The following is a 10880-nucleotide window of genomic DNA, read 5'->3' as shown; positions in this document are numbered from 1 at the left end:
AAAAAGTCCAGGGCCAGACAAACTCATTGGTGATTTCTATCAGACTTTAAAGAAGAATTCACACTTGTGGTGATATTTTGTTTGTGATCTAACAAATAAAGCTTGCCTGAAGATCAGAGTGCGGAGCTAAGCCACTAGTTAGCCATAGAAGCCAGGTGTTGATGGCTCACACCTTTAATCCTAGTACTCGGGAGGCAGAGGCAGATGGATCTCTGTGAGTTCAAGGCCATTCTGAGCTACATGAGATTGATCCAGTCTAAAAGAAAGACAGAGGCAGGTGTTGATGGCTCACACCTTTAATCCAAGTACTAGAAAGGTGGAGACAAGAAGGGAAATGGCTGGGCAGAGAGAGGTGGGAGGAGACAGGAGCTCATTGCATTCAGTCTGAGGATTCCTGGAGACAGAATGTTGCACACTTTTAGTCTGAGGATGGCTAGAGTTAAGAAGTCTCTCTAGTTACTGGCTTTTTTGTCTTAATGATCTTCAGGAAAGCTTTGTTAGAGCATACACAAAATATCACCAAGATACCAATGCTTCTCAGATGATTCTATGAAATGAAAAGGGAAGGATGCTTCCAGACTCATCCTAGGAGCCTGTATTACTCAGGTACCAAAACCAGGTGGATACAGTAACAAGAGAAAGGTATAATTAACGTCCTTGGTGAACACAGATGCAACAGTCCTTAGAGTACTGAATACTTCAAACTTCAACAGCACTTCAAAGGACCATACTTCATGATGAAGATGGGTTCACCCAGTCATGTAAGGGCTGCAACATATGCCAACTGATTAGCAATGTTGTGCAGAAACAGAAGGGCAAGAATCATATACTCAGCTGAAAAGAGTGAAATTGTCATTTTTCAGGGGAAAAACGCATGGACCTGGAAATCATGGTGTTGTGTAGAACAGGCCAGTCCCACAATGACATTTGTTTTCAAGTCTTGGATTTTAGGTTGGGGAGGGGACCTGATAGTAAAAGGGGTATTAGGGATGTGAAGGGGAAAGAGGAGGGGGTAAGTATATAGAGTAGGTGAATATTATCAAAGTACATTATGTGCAGATACAGAAAAGTTATAGTGAATACGTTTTACTTTTTATGCTTAATATTTACTAACAAAAATCTTTAAAAAGTAAAAAGAGACAAAGAAAATGAGTAGTTAGAAAAAGAAAAATGGAAGATAGTTAACAAAGAAAATTTAAAATATGTAAAAATTAACTTCTAAAACCAGAAAAATAAAATACAACAAATAAAACGAAAAATGAAACCGATACCCCCAAAGCACAACCAGCAAAGTGAGAAAAAAAAACTCACTCTGTCAAGTACAACAAGTCACCAGCATCCGAGTCCAAAACTTCACTAATATCCAGCTCCAAAACTTTCACCAACATCCAAGTCCCACAGCTCACCACCCAACAGCTCTCTGTACTAGAAGGACAAAACCCAGCCCTAGGCAGTGTGTTATATGCACAGGTGTCAGTCATTCCTCACAGTGGCTCCTTGTGAGGTCAGAGCAAGCCATGGACCAATGAGGGATGGGCACACTCCTGTCAAAGGCCTGTGTTAGCTACTCTGCAGTCACTGCTACCAAGTGAACCACAGAAAGTAACATAAGGAAGGTTTGTTTGGGCCCACACTTTGTGAGAACAGGGAAAGCATGGTGGCAAGAGTAGTTGGTGTTAGCATGTGGCTGCTTACACTGTACTGGTCACCCCACCTCCAACACCAGGCTAACAAACTGCTTCCTGGGGCTAGACCCCCTCCCTAAAGCTAGGCCCCAACTTCCCAAGACAATCACCTGCTGGAGACCACAAGTTCAAACACAGAAGTGTCTACATGGGTCATTTCACAAGCAAACCCTAGGAAGGACTGGCTCCACTTTAAGAGTAGTAACAACAGAAATGGTAACAACAAAAACATGGTCCCCTAAAGCTCTGTGTTTTATTGGGCATAGACTCTGATATCTATCAGTAAGAAGGTGAACCCAGAGGATGTTCCAGGGACCTTTGCAAGTAGGATCAAAAATGCTGTGGTAACAGCTGGCTGTTACAGACCTCAACATATCTACATTCAAAGTAGATGTGTTAAGATTCAGATATGTGGTGTACATGAGGTGTATTTTGGGGTATATGAGGGCTGCTTTCTTGTTCTAACATGGCAGTTTGTTATATGTTCTCACATGATCCTGGGAAGGACTGTACTCTCTTTCAGGCCCTGTTCTATAGGTGACACTTTCTGTCACGATGGTGAACCTCCTGCGTTGGTACCTCCAAAGGCCCCAACTCCCAATATTATCATTGATTTAGGAATGAAGATTCAGCATGGATTTGGAGGGACACATGTTCCAATATGATACCCCACAAACTAGAGCTGGTCACCACTAGACGTGACCTGCCTGAGGTGAGTCATTACACTTCTCCTGACAGACATCAAGCAGGATCTCAAAGACAAGGTAGAAATTCCTCATGTAAGGTCTGAGGACCTGCCTGTTATTAAAGTTGTCGTGTTGAGATGAAGGAGCCCGAGGAGCCGGGTAAAAATATTTGCCTGGCCAGATTGATATGAAAGTTTGAATGAATAATAGACACTTTAGGCAGACACACAACAGGTAAATTCTGAGAGAGTCCCTTGCATTACAGTGAATGGGGTCCATTTTCACAGCCATTAAGAAATATTATCTGGCCTTGTCTCTTGGGCCATTTGTGTAGCCTCTTATTTGAATAGTTAAGAGGACACATCACTATGTTTTATAAAGCCATTGGCTTCCTTTTCTGAAACTGCCCATTGGGGGTGAAGCACCAGGGGCTGTGTTTGTCTGAGTGCTTTGTTATGAGGAAACCAGGAGCAAGCCGATAGTTACAAAGAAATGTGGAGACTCGCTCTCATTGCAAATGCTATTCTTCACACAAGCCAGTTCCTTCTTTTCCACCTTCCAGGAGTCTTCTTCCTTCTCCAGTCCAGTGAACAAAGAATCACATTCTCTTGATAATTTGGGTTTCAAGTTCATGTCTCATGTATTTGTATGTAAATGGGTTTATATATTTATGAGTGTAGCAGTATGTTACTAGGAGTCATTTTATTGCTATATTCCTTTATCAGAACAGTACTAGCATCTTCCTCCTAGGCCCATGACACATCATGTCTTAGGATCTTGGGCACTTGAGCAGTGTCAGGTAAGAGTTCCATCTCATGGAGCATGCCTTAAATCCAATTTTAAAACGTGGTTTGTTACCCCCATAACATTTGTATCATTGTTGTACCAGTGTATTTTTCAGACAGATCTCTGTTGTAGGTCTCAGGGTTGTAGTGGGGTGAATTGATGATTACTTCTCTCATCCAGTAGTGTAAATATTATCTTCCAGTATCGTCAACACTAGTTTTTAGAGTAGAGTTTCTAGTTGGGCATCAGATCGGTTTTCCCATGTTCAGTGGCAGAAGTAACTGGTGTCTCCAGCAGTAGGACCTTGCCACCAGGCTGTGGAGAGTAACCAATAACCTTGGCAATAGTTGATGCTGTATGGGGGATATGGCTGTGACCCTTGGGGCTCATAATTTAACATTATGGTACTGGAGGTTTTACTTTGTGGCATAAGATGTCTGGTGTGTGCATTGTCTCCCTTATTATAGGATAACTCCATTAAATGCCTTTTACATATGTATATATTTTATGAAGTTGATGGCCAGTGTCCGTGTCACTTCCCACTCAGCCTCTGAGTGCTTTGTTATGAGGAAACCAAGAGCAAAGTGACACGGACACTGTTCATCAACGGGATGACTTTGCCCAAGCTCGGTCCATGAAGAGGGTCCAGTTCCCTGCAATAACATGATGAAGCCCCCTTCCAGGAGAAGAATGAAGATTTGACAATTTATGGCCTTGATTGTGAGTAGGATGGTTACTTACAAAACTTAAACATAGAAAAGTCTCTCTTTAAGATGATGTCGGTATTCATACTTTCTCTGAATGTTGTTTCAAATGGTCTCCTTTCATCCAGCACCGTATTGCTCATGGTACATGCATGGTCCCAGTGGAAAGCACCACACAGACAATGCAGACTTTAGCAGATCTCTCTAGAGCCTCATGGCACCTACCAATGTGTCGTCACCTAATGCTGGAGTATTGTTCTTTTTGGTGATTTCTATAGTTTTCTTTTATTATTAGCATATAAAGGCATGTATCTGCTGTGGTATTCGCATGGAGTCAGGGGACAAGTCTATGGAGTCAGCGGTCTTCCTCTACCTTTGCATGAGTTCCAGGGATTACACTCAAGTTGCCAGGCTTGCATGGTAAGTGTCTTTACCATTTCAGCCATTTTACAAGCCCCATGGGATATTATTTTATTGAGTCTATCTTTTCTAGTTAATGTGTCTGTTCCTGTAATAAACATCATTACTAAAAACTTTTATATTACTGAGGACTACATGCCCAGAGGTGGCAGTGCCCTAAGTGGGCTGTATCCTCCCACATCAATAAATAATAAAGACAATCTGCAGAAATATGGTCACAAACCAATCTTATCTTGATAGCTCCTCAATTCAAAGTCCGTTTTCCCAGGTTACTATTGGCTGCATCAAGTTGACAAAAACTGAGCAGGAACTTATCCATTAAGTGATCTTAAAAATCAAATTACCTCAAGAATAAGATTCATTAGTAGAGTATTGGATGTTGGGTTATATGAAAGGACCTGTATGTCCATCCTTAGAATTAGTTAAAGGAGCCCATTTCTCATTTTAGTATCTAGCTTAGAAGTACATTAAATAGAGTAGAATTAAGTGTTGGGATGTGGCACAGACTCTGTATCAGCAATCAATGAGAGTTTGGAGCTAAGAATTACTAACCATTGGACTTACAACCACTGGATTGTTATCAAAAGGTTTGTAAATTATTCAAAATATAAGTATCGAATACATAATACTTTCCAGGCATGGGAAACAAACAAACAGGACCATAGGGAGATGTTGCTACTACTGAAGGGGTAGAAATGATTCTTTTCCGTTTCCAACAGATTTGTTTTCTAAGTAGATTAGGAGAAAACAGCTAGTGGCACAAATGTGTGGAATAAATACAACTGTAATGTGATTTATTGATTATTTTATTACCTCAGTGAAGATTCAAAATATCATGGTCTCTCAACCAAACAGGAGATTGTGATCTCTGTGTTTTTTGGAGTTTAAGCTGCAGTTCTTAATTTCTAGTGGATCACTGTGGTTTGGCATATGCCATGCATATTTTCAATCACACTTGAGTAGAACAATGGCTGATTGACACAGGTAGAAATAGGTAAGTATTTGGTTTCATGGGTCACATAACTAGCACAGTTCCTTTTCGCAATGCACTGCCAGGTTGGACCCTACTTCTTGTCAGACTCCTTTATTTGGGCTGCAATATCCTTTCTCTGATTCCTTTCTCCATCTCGGAGGCAGCATACTCCACCATCCTGTTGATTTTCTTCTGTCATGTCTGCACTTTTCATCACATATGGTCACCTTGGAGAGCAGGCTGGCCACTCACAGTCGTCCCCTGGGAGAAGTGTTTGCTCGGCTCTGGTCTAAAAGGATATGTCATAGCTACAGAAGAAGTAGAACTGGTAAAATTTTTCACATGTTGAATCAGAGATAGACAGTTTCATGCTCAGGAACAGCATGTAAATAAGGGGGTGCAAGGGACGTGCCCTCTGCTGGCTGCTGGAGAGCTACTTAGGAAGCAGGAATTGAACCTAAAATCAAGCAGAAATAGCACTTACAATTATTTTATGGTTAGTCTCTGAATTTTAGCTCTTTATTATTAGAGTCTACTTTAATAACCAATTTTGAATTCTAAAATTCTGGACACTTTAGTTTCTACTTACCTTAGGTGGGAGCTTTGAACTTCAAATTACAAGGACCCCTAAAACATTTGACAGTCTTGATATTGTGGACTAGAGAAATAATCAAGCCTTGGGGTCTGCAGTATTTGTAAATTTGGAGCTGAAATAATGATTTTCAGCAAGAACTGGATTTTCTGAGCCTTTACTGCCTATTGCAAACTCTACCAGAACCTGAACAACCCCCTCGCGCTGTAAGCTCTGTCTGCTGAATCTTGAAAGACACTCTCCATAATACCTTTTCTACATCTAAGTTGTTTTTAACCATAATAAAATTTCAAATGTTTGAGAGATTGCAGGTAATATCTGTCTACTTCCATGCTACAACAGGTATCTAATATCATTCCAAAATTTCTAACAGCAACGGTGGTATATTTTAAAAAGACAAGTTAAAGTTCTGCATAGCTTTATTACTTCCACCTACAGCATAATGGCTTTTAAATAATCTTTAGCTTTCTTCTGCAGTGTATAAGTGTTTCTTAATATTTTAGAATATTTCCTGGTTTTCTGTGACAGCATTTTTAAATGTTCTAGGAGAGCATCTTCTCTCAAACTCCAGTAGATGGCAGCATAGAGCTTCTGATCTGGCACGGATGCCACTGCCCTGCTAAGCATAGTACTGATACATAGCTGCTGTCCCTGGTCAGGAATCTGAGCCAGGGTCTGTAAGCCAAGTCCAACCCCACTGACACATATAACATCTCCAAATATTCCTGTCCAGAAGCCAACAGTGTTCAGAGTGAATAGTACAATGTTGCAAATAGGAAATAGAAAGAAAATGCATACACATTTTATACACAAGTGACTCACAGACACCATTTAGAAAAGCAATAAGAGAACATTTATTTAGTGGGGGAAGTAAACTGGATACTTAAATGCTTCTTACTGATTTCAAAACTGATATTAAGTGTTAATTGCCTTCAGCCACCAGAAATCACTAGCCCAAGCAGCCAAGGACACCACTACTCTTTCCTTACAGCCTTCCCATGCTGAGAACTGAATTCCCCTCTTCCCCCCTGCACCCCTCCTTTTTGGAATAATAAGACCGCTGGAGTCCTATTACCAAAATACCTAGGAGCAGTCTCCAAGTCCTTTTCTGGTACTATCTTTTCAGTGTGGGGCCTTCTCTGCTTCCTTTAAGGAAATTGTGGGCATCATGAGATGGCACCAGAGCCATACCAGCAATCAAGGGATATACTGAAGCACCCAAGTCTGATGACACAACAGTGAACCTGAAGCCACCAATGAGAGCACCACTCCATATAACTACCTAAACAACGTGGAACAAATAGCTCAAAATCTGTTCTGTGTGCTAACTGTCTGGTTCAGAAAGTGAAATGATTTGCCAGGGTGTTGAGCTACAACTAGTCTTTGCTTGGTGCACAGATCCCAACATCATGGATATAGACATTACTAATTTAACATTGTCAATTCTGTTTCCTTAGATCAAACAACTTACATGAATATGCATCTTCTAATTTTAAAATACAAACATAACTATATAAAAGTGAGAAAGATTCTTGGAATATATTTAGGTAAGAATGAAAGTTACTTCTGAAGTCAATCATAAGTATGAAAAATATGAATAATTACATAGTCACATTTTTAAAACCCTAAGTTTTCTAAATTATTGTTTTGAGGTTTAATCTGTCTAACATTTCCTTTGGAAAATTGTATGGCATTCTTCTTACCTGTGCATTTAAAATACTGTGCATTTTTAAAAACCCTATTTTCAAAGAGCAACAGCTTTCTAAAACATCAGTCGTTTAGCAAGGATAAACAGAAGAAACACAACTCAGATTTAGCCTCAGGATGCTTTTAAATACCTGTAAAATCCAAGAACAAATCTGCCAGCATCTCCCAGCTGTTAAGAAAGGTAGATACAGACTTAGGAATGTATTTATCTGCTGCGGCCGGCGCAGCTGGAGCACGAAATCTGGCGAGGGACGCCGAGGTTACACAGCACTCTAAACACCCAGTTTCAGTTCGTCAGGGAAGCAGCTCTCTTTATTCGTCCCAACATGGGCTTATATACCCCTCTAACAGCAGGGGTCAAGGAATGGTTACTCTGTATCCGGAGGCAAGCCGGACACTGTTTTCCAAACAGGAAAAACCACAGGGGAACTGATCCCCAGCACCCTCCGGAACCCAACTGCACATTTTTCACACAAACAACTTAACTGGGACAGGACAAAAAAGGACATTTAAAATTAAGGCAGCAAACTTACTGCTGCCGACATTTATCCTTGATCAAATTATTTCCAAAATAAAGCCTTCTCTTATGAAATGAGACTCTGTTGCTGTAGCAGTTTATATTTTAAACATAATATGTTCCTTATGTTTAGTTTTACATAAAAATTCAACCAAGGTCTAGAAAGAACAGAAAGCCAGGACGTTCCATGATAGAATCCTGCTTGGCAACCCTCACACAAGGAGCTCCCTAGGCACTAATGTACACGAATAAAGCTACAACTTCAAATAACAAAAAGGAAATGATGTGAAATGAAGAAAATTTGAAACCATGTGGTGTCTGTGGGGAAGTGTAGGGTCTCAAATCACAGCTTAAAAATAAAAAAGAAAATTGAAAAAGTGAATTAGGGTAGGTGAGGGGGTAATTGAGTTATTTCCAGCTAATACTGTAGAAATTGAATTGCACCTAATTGTGACCCATTCAGATAGCACCAAATGCTCATGCAAATTGGCACCTCATTGCATTATAGGAATAACTGGCAGCCAGGGAAGCGTTACAGCCCTACTTGAAAGACATGGTGTTTGAGTTTTGCTTTTACAAAACGCCCAACAATCACCAAACAAACTGCTCCCAGAGCAACCTGTGAGGAACACTCAGAGCCAATTTTGCTCACAGCCGACTACTCACTACAATTTATCATAGTTGGCTTCCCATTTCTCAGTCTGTTCTGGAACACATTTGACCTGGCTTTGATTGCACATTTAAAGATCTGTTCTGACTAGAGCTCTCCAGCTGGGCAGAGATTTCCTGGCCTCTTGCCATGTAAAACAGGCTGTTACTGTGGATCTCTGCTACAGACCTCAGCAATTGTTTCCCAGTGTAAATGAGAGCAGGGCAATCTTTCTTGGGGGGATTTCTCCTCTGAGCCTCTAGATTTAGCTGCCTGTGGATTAGAGCAGTGTTAAGAAGGAATTTCTATTACCCACCAAATTTAGCTGTTAAAAAAAATTAAGCCAGCCACTTCAGTCTAACTGAACTATACCCCAAATACTCATCAGTCTTATCTCTTCTTGAATATTTACATAAATCTCTTTTGATTGAACTGGTTTATTCAATGTCATTTCATATAGGATAATATTCTAAATTCTACACTATCTTTCATGTGTGAAAAGCATTTCTGCCACAAGGATTTCTCTAGCTCTTTAAATTTCTACCATTCTTTAGGGCTGTTTTCTTTATGAATACTCTCCAAGTTTTTGTAGCCTCTCCACCCTGCTTGTATTTCCAATGCAGAGACAGAACAACACATAACTGGTATACTATGAAGGAAGACTCTATTAGTGTAAAAATATATTCCCGATCATCTAATCATGGTTTAGACCTGTGCTGCGTGCTAGGGAAGGAACTAGGCAAAGTCAGAACAGGATTCCACCCTCATGGAGCTTGTAGACTAACATGGGTAATGACAATAATTAAATCAGTTCATAGCTTTCCTTTCAGCCCTAGCTATGTTTCCTTATATTAGCATGGATTATGTGTTTATTTTTAGTACATTTCTCTATACACTTTAACTATATTGAAAATTTTTAAGTAAAAAAAGAAGAATCTCTCATTGAACAATTGACCATTGTGGCATTCCAGGTAATGTGATTTGTCACTTAGCACATGTGACATAGCACGTTACCAACATGTTATTTCTATTTGTACAACATGCTACAATTTTGCCATCATTGGCATCATTCACACATTTGGATTCTGTATCTCAAGAGACCAGTTAGTGACTGGCGTTGTTATTGGTATATGCTATCCCAGAAACAAGCAGCCCCTAACTAGTGTTTGAACCAGTGAATTATTTACTGGGGGTGACATGATATAGTCATAAGTATACCATCATATCAATGTAAATAAAGAACACACATTGGTTTGAAACCATTAACAATTACTATAAATGACAGAATTAGGGGGAACCATCATTCTTTTTGTCCCCAAGTATTTTTTAGAAGTTTATGTTTTTCTGAATTTCTCTAAGTTCCACAGTCCTTAACATGGAAATACACACTGTCTTAGTTACTATCCTATTGCTGTGTGAATACATCATGGCCAAGGGAATTTATAAAAGGAAGCATTACATTGGGGCTTGCTTATAGTTTCAAAGGGTTAGTCTGTGACTATTGTGGTGGAGAGCAGAGAGTTATGTTTCTGGATGACTATTGTTGTAGAGGCAGGTATGGCTCTGAAGAAGTAGCTGAGAGCTCACATGATCCAAAAGTTGCAGGCAGAGAGAGATGGGGGGGAGGGGAGATCTGTGCCTAGCATGGGCTTTTGAAACCTCAAAGCCCATTCCCAGTAACACACTTCCTCCAACAAAGTCACCCATACTCCAACAAGGCCACACCACCTAATCCTTCCCAAACAGTTACAGCAGCTGGGGACTAGGCATTCAAACACCTATGGGTGCCATTTTCATTCAAGCCACCACACATACTTATTTGTTCTCAATGTTGTTTTCCAGGATGACTTCAGAAAGTCCTGTGATTGCACGCTATAACTCAGGAAACTAAACTATATTATGGGAGAACACTTTGGTCCACTAGAACCTGTTCAGTTAGTCACCTACACAGCTTGTCTTTTGATAGAAAAAAATGGTGACAAGTGGTCTCATTTTTTTTTATCTCTAGAGTTGAAGAACTCCTTGGGAATAAGAAAAGCACAGAGTACTGATACCAAGATAACTTTCAACTTTTCCACATTCCCCAAATCTACCTTAAAACTTCACATTACTCTTTCTAAGTGTGCTGTAGTTTCTCTGGTATTAGCCACCTACTTACCCC

At 40.1% G+C, this 10880-nt stretch overlaps 1 long non-coding RNA gene across 1 annotated transcript; it reads right to left on the bottom strand.

The window, feature by feature from the left end:
- Window positions 1-5069: 5069 nt before the first annotated feature.
- LOC128101391 (uncharacterized) lies at window positions 5070-8072 on the bottom strand. Its single transcript, XR_008215082.1, has 2 exons — window positions 7685-8072; window positions 5070-5711 (listed from the first exon to the last, which is right to left on the bottom strand). It is a non-coding gene; the product is annotated as an uncharacterized LOC128101391 (long non-coding RNA).
- Window positions 8073-10880: the final 2808 nt, after the last annotated feature.

This window comes from Peromyscus californicus, unplaced genomic scaffold, assembly GCF_007827085.1.
Source record: "Peromyscus californicus insignis strain IS unplaced genomic scaffold, ASM782708v3 Scaffold_7__1_contigs__length_154581171, whole genome shotgun sequence".
Lineage (NCBI taxonomy): Eukaryota > Metazoa > Chordata > Mammalia > Rodentia > Cricetidae > Peromyscus > Peromyscus californicus.
This window is presented reverse-complemented; position numbering and strand designations above follow the sequence as displayed.